At 42.7% G+C, this 16,280-nt stretch overlaps 1 non-coding gene across 1 annotated transcript; it reads right to left on the reverse strand.

The window, feature by feature from the left end:
• Window positions 1-4,450: 4,450 nt before the first annotated feature.
• LOC115943330 (U6 spliceosomal RNA) lies at window positions 4,451-4,553 on the reverse strand. Its single transcript, XR_004077914.2, has one exon. It is a non-coding gene; the product is annotated as a U6 spliceosomal RNA (small nuclear RNA).
• Between the last annotated feature and the right edge of the window lie 11,727 nt (window positions 4,554-16,280).

The raw sequence follows: 16,280 nt of genomic DNA on the forward strand, positions 1-16,280 counted from the left end.
ATATTCCATTATATATACACCATGTCTTTTTTGTCCATGAATCCATTGATGGACATGTAGATCGTTTCTATATCTTGGCTTTTGTGAATAATGCTGCAATGAACCTGAGGGTGCAGATATCTCTTTGTGACCCTGTTTTCATTTCTGTTGGATGTATATCCAGAAGTGGAATTGCTGGATCATATGGTAGTTCTATTTTTAATTTTTTTTAGATACCTCCATTCTGTTTTCCATAGTGGCTGCACCAATTTACATTCCAAACAACAGTGCACAAGGATTCCCTTTTCTCCACATCCTCACCAACACTTGTTATTTCTTGTCTTTTTGATGGTAGCCATCCTAACAGGTGTGAGGTGATATCTCATTGAGATTCTGGGTTGCATTTTCCTGCTGGTTAGTGATGATGAGCACCTTTTCATATACCTCTTGGCTATTTGTATGTCTTCTCTGGAAAAATGTCTATTTGGTTCCTCTACCCATTTTAAAATCAGGTTGTTTGTTTTTTGCTATTGAATTACATGAATTCTTCATAGGATTTGGATATTAATCCTTTAACAGATATATGATTTGCAAATATTTTCTCCCGTTCCATTTGTTGCCTTTTACTTTTGTTGATTATTTCTTTTGCTGTGCAGAAGTCTTTTAATTTGATGTAGTCCCACTTATTTCTTTTTGCTTTAGTTGCTTGTGCATTTGTTGTCATATCTAGGATATTGCTGCTAAAACTAATGTCAAGAAATTTGTCCCTATGGAATCTACTAGTAGTTTTATGGTTTCAGGTCTTGTGTTTAAGTCTTTAATCCATTTCATTTTGTGAATGGTGTAAGAGAGGGGTCTGATTTTATTCTTCTGCATCTGGTTATCCACTTTTCCCAATACAAGTTATTGAAGATACTATCCTTTTCCCATTGAGTATTCTTGGCTCCCATGTCAAATATTAGTTGGCTGTACAGTTGACCCTTGAACAACACAGGTTTGAACTGTGTGGATCCACTTATATGTGGACTTATTTTTTGATAAATACAGCATAGTACCATAAATATATTTTCCCTTCCTTAGATTTTCTTAAAACTTTTTCCCCCTCTAGCTTACTTTATTGTAAGGACAAAGTATATAATACATATAACATACAAATGTGTATTAATCAACTGTTTATGTTATTGGTAAGGTGTCCAGTCAACAGTAGGCTGTTATTAGTAGTTAAGTTTGGGGGAGTCAAAGTTATACACAAATTTTCAACTGCCCAGGCAGGGGGTTGGGGACACCCTTTACCCTTGCATTGTTCAAAGATCAACTGTATATGCAATAATTTATTTCTGGGCTCTTGATTCTGTTTCTTTGGTCTATTTTTTTCCAGTACCATACTGTTTTGATTTCTATAACTTTGTGGTATGGTTTGAAATCAGGAAATGTGATACCTCCACCTTTGTTCTTCTTTCTTAGGATTGTTTTGACTATGCGGTTCTTTTGTAGATCCATACAAATTATAGTATTGTTTTTTCTATTTCTATGAAAAATGCCATTGGAATTTTGATAGGGGTTGCACTGAATCTATAGATGACTATTGATAATATGGACATTCAAACAATACTAATTCTTCTAATACATGAACATGGGATATCATTCCGTTTGTGTCTTCTTCAATTTCTTTCATCAAACTCTTGTAGTTTTCAGGGTATAGATCTTTTACCTCCTCAGTTAATTTTTTTCCTAAGTATGCTATTGTTTTTGATGTTATTGTTAATGAGATTGTTTTCTTTATTTCTTTTCCATATGGTTTGTTGTTAGTGTATAGAAATGCAACTTAAAAAAATTTTTTTTTGTTATCACAAGCTACAGAGTTGTACAATCTCACTTTATTTTTTTAATTTTTATTTTATTTTATTTAAATTCAATTAATTAACATATAGTGTATTATTATTTTCAGAGGTAGAGTTCATATAAGAAATACAACTGTTTTTAGTATATTGATTATTTATTTATTTATTTATTTATTTATATTTATTTAATTTTTTTAAAAAGATTTTATTTATTTATTTGACAGAGAGAGAGATAGTGAGAGCAGGAACACAAGCAGGGGGAGTGGGAGAGGGAGAAGCAGACTCCCCGCTGAGCAGGTAGCACAACTTGGGACTCGATCCCAGGACGCTGGGATCATGACCTGAGCCGAAGGCAGATGCTTAATGACTGAGCCACCCAGGCACCCCAGTATGTTGATTTTTTATACTGAAACTTTACTGAATTTATTGATTCATTTTAGCAGTTTTTTTGTGGTGTCTTTAGGATTTTCTCTATATAATATCATATCATTTACAACAAAGATAGTTTTATCTCTTTCTTTCCTGTTTGGATGGCTTTTATTTCTTTTTCTTGCCTGATTGCTCTGGCTAGGACTTCCAGTACTATGTTGAATAAGAGTGGTGAGAGTAAGCATCGTTGTCTCATTTCTTATCTTAGAAAAAAAGCTCTCAGATGTTCCCCATCGAGGATGCTCTCAGCTGTGGGCTTGTCATAGATAGTCCTTCTTATGTTGAGGTGTGTATGGTCATTGCATTCTTCAACTCCAACATTTGGTTCTTTTTAATGTTTTCTATCTCTTTGTTGAACTTCTTATTTTGTTCTTGTTTTGTCTTCCTGATATTGTTAAATCATTTATCTATGTTTTCTTGTAGTTCTCTGAGCATCAAGAGATTTTTTGAATTCTTTGTTCAGCAATTCCCACATCTCCGTTTCTTTGGTGACAATTAATGGAAGTTTACTGTATTCCTTTGGTGGAGACATGTTCCTTGATTCTTCATGATCCCTGTAGCCTTGTGTAGATGTCTGAAGCAGTTACCTCTTCTAGACTTTATAGATTGATTTCAGGAAGAGAAGCTTTCACCTGTGGATGGGGGCATGCTGGACTGTGCTGTGACCCTGGGTTTAATGGTGTATGGTGCCAAGTTTGGGAACACAAGGCAGCACTGGGTCTGAGGGGGCATGATGTCTCTTTGGCTCAAGTCACTGGGGCCCACAACATTAACAACTGTATGGTCCTTGGTGAGAACTTCAAAGGGTCTGCCGTGGCTACAATAGCTTTTGGAGTCTTCAGCAGCACTCCTAGGTACCAGGAACTTCAGCAGGCAGTGGTGGTGGCCAGAACCATAAGTGTGCACACACTCAGCTGTGGGGGTCAGCTGCAGATGCCTATGTAGTGGCAGGGGTGTTACAGACACACACATAGTGATGGGGCCAAGGCAGATACCAAGGGCTGGGGCCAACTATGAGCTCACCAGAAACTGGCCCTGATTATCAGGCTGCTCTCCTGTGGCTGCATATCCTCCTCCCAGGCATGCATACTGTAGTGGAGGTCAGTGACAGGAATCACCCAAGGGACATGCCAGTACACAGTGGAAGGGGCTAGCTGCTGGGCACAGTGCTGTTGGCCAGTGACAGAAGGCAGGGTCTGATGCAGACCCACAAGCAATTGGATGGGGGGAGGGCTCTGGCTGTTGGCATGCTCACCTGTGGCTTTACACTCTCCCCCGATTCCCACCCCCAGGGCATGCATACTCTTGTGGAGCAGATGATAGGCCTCAGCCTGGTGGTATGTAGATACACACCTAGAGGGGCTAACCTCCATGGGCACAGCAGGGCACAGGAGGGGGGTCAGCAGGGAGAGGGTTCTAGGCTAGGGTCTTGTGCTCATGCAGCTGCAGAGGCCCAAGCTGGCTGCAGGCATGGCTCCAGGGCCCTGGCAGAGGTGAGGAGGGATTCAGGTATCTTACACTTGCACAGCTGCAGACACGGAGACCTTGGATGGCTGTCAAATGGCTGTCTCTGGCAGGGTCAGGATGGGAGAGAATGAGGAGGAAATTAAGCAACTAAGTGTCAATGAACAAATGTGTTTACCTATGGGGTAAAATCTGGCAAAATCTGCAGGGTGTCTGTGGCTGCTGTGCTGGTCATTGGCTTTGTCAGTAGCAAAGTTTGCTGAGTTTGTCTGCAGATCAGATCTCTGTAAACTGCATCTGCTCTCACTGCATGTCTGCTAATCAAGCCACTGCCTTTCTTCCTTGTTCCTAGCTAGCTCTGTGTGTTTCAGTTTTGCTAGTCTGATTGGGGTGGAACTGAAGCAGGTCACTTGCCCAGTGCCCCAAGAGGCTGGAAAAACTTGTTGCTCATCCTGCTCTTCTTTCCTGGTGAAAGGAACTCTTTCTAGCTGGCAAGTTCCTTCTTGATGCTCCACAATGCCAGTTTGGGGTATGGGATGATACAAGCAAATGCAATTCTTGATTATTCTCAGTTATTTTTGTTACACTGTGTTGCTAAACTTTCTAAGTGGACTCTAGAGGTCTCCCAGAGCTGTTTTTGTTTGTAGATAGCTGTCCAATCACTCGTGGGATAACGGGGAAGCTGTGTTCTCCATCACCATTTTTTCTGCAACTATTGATCCCTAGTATGTGATGAGTCACTTCTCTCTTGCTACTTTCAAGATTCTCTCATCCTTACACAGGGGTCATGCTACTCCTCTCTGCATTGTTCCTATTTTAGTATATGTGCTGCTAAAGCAAGCTTGCAGGATTTTCTGTCTTGATAGTTTGATTATAATGCCTCTTGGTGTGGGTTTCTTTGAGTTTATCCTACTGCGGTTCATTGAGCTTCTTGGATATTTATTTCCATGGCTTTAATCGAATTTGGGAAGTTTTCAATCATTGTTTCTTCAAATAATCTCTTTGCCCTCTTCTCTCTCTCCTCCTTCTGAGACTCCTACAATATGTATGCTGGTCCACTTGATTGCATCTCACAGGTCCTATAGTCTCAGTTGACTTTTCTTTTCTTTTTTTTTTTAAAGATTTTATTTATTTATTTGAGAGAGAGAATGAGAGAGGGGAGGTCAGAGGGAGAAGCATGACACTTACACAAGGCTACAGAGGATCATGACCTGAGCCGAAGGCAGTCACTTAACCAACTGAGCCACCCAGGTGCCCTCAGTTGACTTTAGCCTTTTTTTCTTTTTTGTTTCTTGGACTTGAGAATGTTGATGATCCTGTCTTCAAGTTCACCATTTCTTCCACCTACTTAAAGCTGTTCTGATTCTCTTTCATGAATTTTTCATTTCAGTTTTTGTAGTTTTCAGCTTGTGATCTCTTTTTTATGTTTTCTATCTTTTTATTGACATTTACATCTTGTTCATACATCATTTTTCTTGACTCTGTCTAAAGCTTCTTTTAGCTCTTTGACCATCTTCAAGACAGTTGTTTTAAGGTCTTTGTCTAATAAATCTGCCATCTGGTCTTTCTCAGGGATGGTGTCTGTTCTCTATTTTTTTTCCTTTGAATGTGTCATAGTTTCCTGTTTCTTTATATGCCTTTGATTCTTTTTGTTGAACACTGGACATTTGAATCTTATCATGTGTTAAGTGTGGAATGCAGATTCTCCCCTTGCTGGTTTTTGGTTTTGTTTTTATAGAAATCAGCCTGAGATATAAACCTAAGGTCTTCTCAGGTCTTTTCTGAGCCTGTGCCCTTCCCTGGGTACATGCTGTGACTTTTTAAATTCAAGTGTGTAAATGTATATGTATTCATATTTTTAAATGTGTATGCAGTTGCTTTTGAATGTCCTAGTCCTTAAATGTCTAGCCCCCAAAAGGAAAAAAAGGGGAGCATGAAGGGAAAAAAGTCTCCCAAAACAGGGGCCAACTGTTTAAATCCCCCTGAAAGCACTTTGGCTGGAGAAGTCAGGGTTTATAAAAATGGCAATGAAAACTACAACAATGTTGCCTATCTCTGTGTCTGCATCTCTGCAATCAGAAGCAGCAATCAGTGATCAGAGACAGATCCCTATTATTTAGAGGACAAGGTCCTTCTCACCCATCCTAGCTTTTGCAAACTGTGTGCAAGCTGCTTCAGGAACATATGCATGGCTGCCTGCCAGGGGTCTGGTGGGTGGGGGATGCTACTGTGTTAAGAGTTGAAGTTGACCAAAATTAACTACAACTTACCATTTAAGCCTTCTTCTAGATGTTGCAAGCCTTCAGTAGATTCCCTGGGTATAAAATAGCTACATCAGAGAAATTTCTGCCAGTGCAATTGTTGTCTACATGGAAAGAGGGACTCTGGATGCTTCCTACTTCACCATCTTCCTTACATCCAAACTTTTCTTTTTGAAAAGAGATCTCAAACTATTCTACCCAAACTTTTCTTTTGAGGGTTGCCTGGGTGGCTCAGTCAGTTAAGCATCTGCCTTCAGCTCAGGTCATGATCCCAGAATCCTGGGATCAAGTCCCACATCAGGCTCCTTGCTTAGTGGGGAGCCTGCTTCTCCCTCTGCCTGCTGCTCTCCCTGTTTGGCTCTCTCTCTCTCTCTCTGATAAAAAAAAATATATATATCTAAAAAAACCCCAAAAACCCCAGAACTTTTCTTTTGAAAAAGATCCAAATTAGGCTCTCAATCAAAGAGGCCATGTACTGCTATAATGAGCTATTATTATTCCCATGTTAAAGATGAAGAAACAGAGTTAGAATAGCCAATACCTTACCTGTTGAAGGTTCTAGCAGTTGTTAAGTGTTAGGCCCTACAAATTCCAAAACTGCTTATCTCAGCTGCTGTGTTCTTTTGGCAGGGGGTAGTTCTGTGGGTGTAGCAGGGTGCAAGGGACTCTCAGGCACAGCACATAGTGTACATTAGCTGCCTTAGGTGGAAAATTTGGTCTTCTGAGGGCAAGCTCCCTACTTGCCAGTGCCTTCAGGCCTGAAAGAAGAGCCCATCGTCAGATTCTCAGCGTGGGTAGTAGTAGCAGGGGCTCCGTGTTGTGTGTGCAGAGGAGGATGCAGGCTCCCACTTCAGGAACACAAGAGTCCTCTGGGGCCAGAGGTGGTGGTGAAGGTCTGGTAGTCCTGACAAACATCAAGCCTGTCTCACAGTGATGATATCCACAAGATCTTCATCACCTCACTGCTCTTCCTTCCAACGCTGGCTCTTCTTCAAAGCTTCCTCTGCAGTGAGCCCGCTCACATCTTCCTCACCCTGTAATCAAAACCCCCTTTGTCCTCAGGTCTCTTCACAACTTCCTCTCTGAAGGTTGCTCTATCTCCTTGCTCCCCCTGAGGGAACTGCTTCCCTTGCAGCCCTCTGGAGCAAGTTCTGCTAATTCTTCTATACTTATTCCCCAGTTCCATGAGCTCAGAGGGACTACCAGCTTTCTGTCCCTTCTCATTGTCCCCTTCAGGCCAATACTTACTTTCCTTTAAGCACTGGTTTCCTCCCTTGAGGTACACACTACTCAGTGATCTTACCCACCCTCCTCCTTAGGCTGCCACCCTCCTTCTTGCATCACTGACATTTTTTGTGTAAAAAATCACAAGGTGAAGTAGGGGTCCCTGATGGACAGCACAGAATGCACAGTGTCAAAATAGAGCCTGTCTTTAAATGTGTTGTTGCCATTCTGCTGAGCCCAGATAACCATGAAAGAGAGTGATCATATGGAAAAGTTCTTACAGAATCATCAAGAGCTTTCTATCACCAAAATTTTAGTCTATCATCTATATTCTATACAAATCTTAGGATTCAGATGCTCATAACTTTAATGGAAAATGAAATATTTAGTAGACAATGACTCTGAGAAATTGAGCTTAACAAGGCCATTTAATCACCCAGAATTTATTAACCACATACACTGTAGAAAACTATTGAAGGAGAGCAATGCTGACTGATTTTTAAGGAGCCTTCTGACTCTAACAGAGACCTCAAGCTGGAGGAAACAGAGGTAGATACCCTCTTTACTATCTTCACCAGGGTACAGAACCACTTAGCAGAACTCCACAGTACCCATAACTCACCCATAATTCTTTCCACTTTGTGATATTTAATGCTATTATAATAAGGATAAAATGAGCAATATGTTAGTGTTTATAATGTACATAAAACTTGAATTGCTTTTTAAATATGACATCTTTACTGAGAATGGGGGTCATGTGAACTTCTAGGCTTATATGAGTCATATTTTTTAAGGCTTACTGTATTAGATTTTGGATCTAAGATATGGTGCTCAGCTATATCTGGGATTAAAAGAATCACTGTAGGCCCAATCCAAGAATGTGACTTCACTGCCATATTAATTGGATTTATAGCACTCCAGACACAAGTGGATCAGATACAGACCATTACAGATTGGGACAACCACCAGAAAGACAAAGGCATACGTGGAGACTTCACCAGAGTTGAAATCACTATTTTAAGGCAAATGTATGGTTTGGAAAGTCTGCTTTTAGCATTAAGTAAGTTCATGAAGTTGAGGATATGTAAAAGTCAGATGGCCAACCATACTGTTTTTCCCAGGCCTAGGGTGCTGGACTTTCAGTGCTAAAACCAGGAGAGGTCCAGGAAAATATACCGATGATAGAAACACAGAATATACTCACAAATAAGAGTTGGTCACCAATCTAAAAGATGCCTTTATGAAATTAGCAGCTTAAAGTTGACTTTTAACCTGATCTCAAAGGACATATAATTTTATAAGAAATTAAGAAGTTTTTGTAGAATGGCAAAGGAAGTTGGGTAAAATAAAAAGGCAAGACTGCTTCATCTTTGTATTCATAACGTGCTAACGTGTTCCCTCCACCAGGACGATGCAAGAGTCTAGCTTGGAAAATCAGAAGTGACTGGGTCAGGTCAGTCCGGGAGAATTAAGCACTGAGAATGGCTAATTAATCCTGGATTTCATCACAAACCAAATGGGCTAAGTTCTCACGTTTGTCAGTTAATCAGGGCTGAGGAAGGGGAAGAAAAAGAAAGAAAAGAAAGGAAGAAAGAAAGAGAAGAAAGAAAGAAGAAAGAAGAAAGAAAGAAAGAAAGAAAGAAAGAAAGAAAGAAAGAAGGAAGAAAGAAAGAAAGAAAGAAAGAAAGAAAGAAAGAAGGAAGAAAGAAAGAAAGAAAGAAAGAAAGAAAGAAAGAAAGAAAGAAAGAAAGAAAGAAACCATGGCCACCTACCTGGAAAAATCCAATAGAAGTCAGAGTTAGGCACCAGGGTGCACATGGAAATCCTGGAATAAAGCAGGTAAGCCTCACCCTCTTGAAGTTGAACCCCTGACATTTAGGGGGATAAGAGGTTTCCTAGCTGTTAAAAAAAACAAAAAACAAACAAACAAAAACTGTGTATTAATAGAAAATTTGAGGTATATTAAAGTCAACAGATTAGGAGACACTGGCCTTTGAAAAAAATGGTTTACTACTCACAGTTCCCAAGAGGAGGGGGTAGGACACACCCCGGGTTGATCTGGAGGCAGAGGGAGAGGGAGTAGCTGTGGGCAAGAGCCTTTGTTGTGGTTTCTGTGGGAAGGAATGGTTGAGGTGGGTCCCAGGATGGTGAAACCATCCAGTGACACCTGTAGCCTTCTCAGACTTTCAGGGGTTGGAACCATCCCCCTGTTGTGGCAGCATGGGTCATTTAGCGGTCAAAGGCCCCTGGAAAGAAGTACAACTTCCCCTCTTCTTGCTAGACACAGGGATTAAGCCCCTAAGCCAGTATCTTTGCTCCCTGGTCTGCAAAGAGAAATGTTGGAAACCCTCAGAGAGTGAGTGTCTTCAGAAGTCCTGGTCAGGAATCCTGATCAACTGGAAGGAGAAAAAACAGGTATGGGATTAGGGATGAGGCAAAGCCCCTCTGGGAGATACAGTAACTATGCTTTCCTGCCTGGCTAGACTCACAAAGATCCAACAAAGGAAGAGCACCTTTTAACCTTTCCTCTGCCTGCCACCTCCCACTTTCTTATTAGATCAATTTCTGGTTCTTCGGGGCTATTTTGTACAGAATCCAGGTGCTAAGAAAATGATAGAATCCAGAAAGCCACAGTGGATGGATAGAGTGAAGAGACCGGCCGAGAGGAAGGAGGGGAAAAGGGAGAGGGGCCAAGTGGGGTCCGTGGGAAGCTCTGATGGAAGGCGTGGGTGCCAGGGGAGAGAAAGATGAAGAAATAGAACCTTTTGTAGATGTTGTGCTGTGTCTAAAAACTGTTTCCTCTTTCAAGTTCCCTCAAGAGACTAAATACAGATTTGGACTCCTCTCAACCCTACTTTTGTAATGTCAGGCTTGTTATTTCTTGGAAGGCGACACCATGCCAGGACTGGGCCATACTGGGATCCTGTGTTTATATGGATTACACTGTACTGAGCTGTGTTTTCATAAACGACAGTCAGTGATGATTTTGCTGCTGTCCAACTTCCATAGAAAAACAGAAAAAGTATTTTTGGCGTTCATGGTTTGGGAAAGAGAGAAGTCTGGGTATCACTCCTAAGGACAGTGAACGCTCCGATTTCATTTCCCTTCCCCACTCTGCAAGCCCAGACCTTTCTATTCTGATTCTCAAACTTGGAGGTGAATAGGACCTTTTTATTTTTTTTCTGAAGAAACATCTACACAATGCCAGAAATATTGGAGGCAAAGTAAAACCTTCACAGCCAGCAGTTTGGTCTACGGATCACAAAATGACCAAAGGGGATGGTTTGGCCCACTTTCTCTGTTATATTCCACAGCTTTTCACTCAACTGTCTTAAGAGTGACTCAGGTTTAAGACGAACACAGAGACTTTGTGACTTTTCTCAGCTGAGAGATTTGGGCTGCTTTGTTTTGAATGGCCGTATTGTCCTGCCAAATGGAACTTACTTCTGGCTAACTGATGAATTCAGGACCTGAAGCCTCCTGAAGGAGACGGTGCAAATGGAAAGGGGATGTACGGGGCCTCTGTACCAACAGTTAAGCCAAGCAGGGACACCGCTCTCTGGCATCTCTGATGGAAAACCTCTGCTGAAAAAGAGCCACCCTCCTGCAGCAGTTTAAAGTCAAAAGACTAGCTGCTTGCTACTTCTTATTTTTAACTCTGAGGGGATCAATTAGAGCCTTCAGATGTCGTCCCCAAAGGTCCCAGTCTGAGCCTGCTGACTCAGGAGAGGCCCACAGCACGCCCTCCTGGGGCCGCGGCACTTCTCCTTAATTGGTTTGAAAAACTGCAGCTGGATCCTGCAGCTTCTGCCATCAGGCTGGGTCCGGGAGCCCCGAGGGACGAGGGACGAGGGACGAGGGACGGGAGGAGGATGACAGCTCGGCTTCCTGCCTCGCAAAGCCCCTCCACTTCCTTGCCCGCGTCACCCTTCCCTTCCCTCCCCTAAGTCTGTGTCTGGGAGCTCTCCACCAAAGTTTCTTGAAAGCCTGGTCAGCCTCTTCTCGTCTGTGATGATATTTCTGGAGGCAGCACTTCCTGCCTGTGCCTATGCCTGCCGGCTGGCGAGTCATCAACAAGAGGATTCCTCCTCCTGGACCTCTGCCCCAGGCCCCAGCTCGCGCGGCCCGCTTATATTATTACCTTTGATTTAAAGCTCATTGTCAGCTTTTCCTGCCAGCATTTATCCTTCTGTTCTTCAGCTGCTCCCTTTCCTGCTTCAGGGTGCCAGAAGTCCGCTGCGGGCCCGCTGGCCTCGCCAGGCCTCCCCGGGGAGGCAGGACCACCTGTCGCTCCGCGATGCTCAGAGCGGGGCAGCCAGGCTGGCTTGCAGAAGCAAGAGCTCTGTTGGCTGTAGCCTTGGTTTCCTCATCTGTAAATGAAGAGGGTTACAGAAGAATTCCAGCTAACACATGGAAAAGGAGTAATAGAATTAGAATGTCCACGATTTGTAATTCCTAATGGGCCATGGACTTGGCAATGAACGTTAATGGCTGCTAACATCACCAGAAAGACCACCAGACTGTGGATCTTCCCGGTAGGAGGAAACACCACCGTCTGTGAAGTTGCTCTGTCCCCCAGCCCCACCACAAACACAAAACAGATCCTGAATCTCCTCAAACCTCTGGATCTAATGAAGAGTTTACAGGAGACAAACAGGCAGGAGGAACGTGTTAAAAAAAAACAACAAAAACAAATGAAGATACAAAATTGAGGCTCTGGGAATCTCTACAATACAAATGACCCACATATCAACAAAATATACATGGCGGGGGGAAAAGAGATGGAGGTTTAGCCTATACGTGAGATAAAAGAGACATATCAACCAATCAACATGGATAAAAAAAATAAATTTGTTCTCAGGTCTCTTTTTGCTTTCAGCTAATAAAAATTTTCCTCAAACAAAACCACATGCTATGGAGCCCTGCCCACTTGGTCTCACGCCCTCTGCCCTCATACCTGGGGGGCTCCCTGAGCACAGCCCTCAAATCACCAGACTGGAAGCTCCCGAGGCTCCTTGAAGCTCTAGCAGTCTGAGATCTTGAGACTTGGATTCTCAGGAATGGCCCGAGGGGAGGAAAGAGAAGCTGCAGTAGGGCAGGCTTGTCTGCCCTGTCCCCATTGTCTAAGCACCCCAGGCAGAGGACTGGCGGGGACAAGAAAGTAGCAAACGATACTACTACCAATGACAGCTGCTCCTTGGTGGCCCTCCCTGTAGCCTCAGTTTACCTAAAGGTGAGTTGGGGGAAACAGGGGCCAATGGCCCCGGGGCCCATCATCACCCTGGGGACGAGGTTGAAGAGGTAGGCCACACTGAGGTTTTTGGGCTTTGTTTTTTTCTTCTGTGCAATAGAAAGTTATTGAAAGCTTTTACAAACTGGCTCAGAATGATCTGATTTATACACATGGAAGACTTACGTGTTTAAAAGACTCTAGGGGCACCTGGGTGGCTCAGTCGTTAAGCGTCTGCCTTCAGCTCAGGTCATGATCCCAGGGTCCTAGGATCGAGCCCCGCATCGGGCTCCCTGCTCGGCAGGAAGCCTGCTTCTCCCTCTCCCACTCCCCTTGCTTGTGCTCCCTCTCTCGCTGTGTCTCTGTCGAGTAAATAAATAAAATCTTAAAAAAATAATAAAATAGGGACGCCTGGGTGGCTCAGTCGGTTAAGCGTCTGCCTTCGGCTCAGGTCATGATCCCAGGGTCCTGGGATTGAGTCCCGCATCAGGCTCCCCGCTCTGCGGGGAGCCTGCTTCTCCCTCTGCCTCTGTCTCTCTGTCTCTCATGAATAAATAAATAAAATCTTTAAAAAAATAATAATAATAAGATAAAAGACTCTAATGTTGGTTTGGAGAATGAAGTGAGAGGATAAGCCTGGAGACAGGGAAAACTGCAAGCTTTATCCACTAATGTTATTGAAAAATGATGGGGTACCCAAGAGGATTGAAACCTCGTGTCCTCACAAAAACTTGCACAGCATTGGTCATAACAGCACTATTCATAATAGCCTCAAAGTGGAACCGACCCTAACGTACACCACCTGAGGATGGAACAACAGAATATGAGATATCCGTACAGAAGGGTATTTGGCCATTAAAAAGAAAAAGGGCCTAAAAAAAAAAAAAAGAAAGAAAGAAAGAAAGAAAGAAGGTACTGACACTGACAGGTGCTACAGGAAAGATGGAGCTTGAAAACATTATGCTAAGTTAAAGAAGCCAGTCACACAAGATCACATAATGTGTGATTCCATTATATGAAATGTCTGCCACAGGCAAATCTCTAGAGACATGAAGTAGACTAGCAGGTGTCAGGGAGAGGCCAGCAGGGAGAATAGGGGGTTAACTGCTGATGGCTGTGGGACTTCTTTTTGGGGAGGTGAAATGTTCTGGAATTGGACACTGGTGATGGTCGTACAACTTTGTGAATATACTAAAAACTAATGAATGTCACACTTTAAAATAATTGAAATTAAATTAAAATAATTTTTTAAAAAGATGATGAGAGCTAGAACAAAGATGGTAAGGGGGATGGAGTAGGTTCTAGAGCTTTTAAAGAAAAGGAATGGGATTTCGTGAGTGGTTGGGCATGGGCGAAAGAGAGAGGAGGCTGGTTCTCAGGCCCCCAGAAGCCCCCTGACAGGCTGTGGAGCATGGAAGGTACAGAGCCTGAGCAGCGAGTGAATGACAGCCATGGCATGGGAGGGGGTCCATTGTCTTAATTATATGGAATTGTTTTTTTGCCTCTGACACCCATTTTTAAGCTACAGTGGCAGGAACGCCCTGTGGCGTTCCAAGCTTGGACTTACCGTGAAGTAGTATGTGGAAGAAAGAGCTCAGGAGTGGAATTAACTGGTTGGGTTTTCAGTCTTGGCTCTGCCACAAGCTTACTGTTTCTCTTAGCTGGATTATTACTCTTTTTTTAAGTTTATTTATCTTTTTTATTTTTTTTAAGAAATCTCTACACCTAACGTGGGGCGCAAGCTCGCTACCAGGAGATCAAGGGTTGCAAGCTCTTCTACATGAGCCAGCCAAGCACCCTTTTTAGCTGGATTTTTTTTTTAAAAGATTTTACTTATTTATTTGAAGAAAGAGAGTGAGAGAGAGAGAACACGAGAGTGGGGTGAGGGGCAGAGGGAGAAGCAGACTCCCCACTGAGCAGGGATCCCGATGTGGGACTCATCCCAGACTCCGGGATCATGACCTGAGCTGAAGGCAGACACTCAACCAACTGAGCCACCCAGGTGCCCCAGCTGGATTATTTTTTTACAACTTCTAGGACTTAGTTACTCATCTATAAAATAAGGCCTGTGACCTAGGCACTCTCTGAGACAGTGCCCCCTGCAAGAACTTCCATGGTGACAGAAATGATCCATGTCTACGCTGTCCAATATGGCAGCCATTAGCTACCTGTAGCAACTGGGACCTTGGAATGTGGCAGGTGTTGACTGTTGGGAGCTCAGCTCTAAGACCCCTCCCAGCTTTAACATATCACTTTCTTTATGTGTTTCTACACATTCTTTCCTCTAGTCTTGTTTTCAAGTTGTAATGTATGAAGATAGAAAACTCAAAGATCTTTTTGATTTTTGTTTGTCTGGACAAAATGTCAACATGTCTGTGACATAATTAATGATAAAGGAAACTTTTTAGATAAGGATTTTGGATAACTGAGGAAAAACCAAAAGGATGGCCCAGCTGCAGAGTGTAGGAAGGTGAGGCATGAGCCCTGGGAGGACCTGGGCAGTGCTGTGAGCAGACAAGAACTGCCCGTAACTCCAGCTCATTCAAGGTGCCATGCAAGCAGGCCCTATTGTGCCTCTACTTCTGCCTGGGGGTGAGAAGTGGGGGCATCCAAGCATCTGGAGGCTGCTGTATCTGCCCAACCAATGGGAAATGACAGTTTGGAACACAAAAACCTACCTCCACCTGTGGACCTTTGTCCTCAGTGCATTTAAAAGGGGGCCCACTTGTGCACAGAAAGACTTTTGTAGGAGTGGTGGGGGGGGATTTTGCCCCCCAGGGACATTTAGCAATGTCTAGAGATGGTTTTGGTTGCCACACATTGGGGTGGGAGTGCTATTGGCCTCTACTGGGTAGAGGCCAGGGATGCTGTTTAACATCTTGCAATATACAGGATAGCCCCTCCCCCCCGGCCCTGGCCCCAGTGAAGAATTATCCAGCTGCCCCAAATCTCAATAGTGCTAAGATTGAGACACTGATTTGTAGCAACATTCCCTGTAGAAATGCAAAGCTCTCTCATTGTATAGTCCTGGATTCCTAAAGCAGAGGCAAATTTTAAATAAATAAAATGGCTTATCTTCAGGATAATTTCATCATTCTTCTTCTCTTCATTAGCTAGAAAAAAAGGCCAGCAGTGTTACAGTTTCCTGCTATATTCAATTTCATATGATTTAGGCAGAGCCCAAATAACATTAAACAATTAAGTGAAAAGAGATCAGTCACAAGATATTTTTATTATATTGATCAAAATAATCTTATATGAAAGGGATATTCTCTGTCTTTGTTCATTGATAATTGTGGCTTTCTTTTCCTACTGGTATGTATATATATGCATATATTTGTATATATTTTCAAATGGGCTTTAATTTATAATTCTAATGTGGCTGTAAAGTGCTATTATTTATAAATTTAGTTAGATAATATTTACCAGAAAATATTTATCATGTATTTAATATTTTTTTCCAAGAATTTCACATGTATTAATTAACTATGAGCAATCTTACAAGATGCTATCATTCCTGTTTCATAATGAGGGAAACAAAGAATAAGGTAGAAGTGGTTTCCTTAAAGCCATAAGAAGGATCAAGTTCCAAATACTTATTTATTTATTTTTTAATTATTATGTTATGTTAATCACCATACATCATTAGTTTTTGATGTAGTGTTCCATGATTCATTATTTGCATATAACACCCAGTGCTCCATGCAGAACGTGCCCTCCTTAATACCCATCACCAGGCTAACCCATCCTCCCACCCCTCTCCCCTCTAAAACCCTCAGTTTGTTTTTCAGACTCCATCGTCTCTCATGGTTCCTCTCCCCCTCTGATACCCCCCTCATTCTTCCCCTCCTG

Source organism: Leptonychotes weddellii, chromosome 8 (assembly GCF_054177405.1).
Source record: "Leptonychotes weddellii isolate Sample4059 chromosome 8, ASM5417740v2, whole genome shotgun sequence".
In the NCBI taxonomy this organism is placed as follows: Eukaryota; Metazoa; Chordata; class Mammalia; order Carnivora; family Phocidae; genus Leptonychotes; species Leptonychotes weddellii.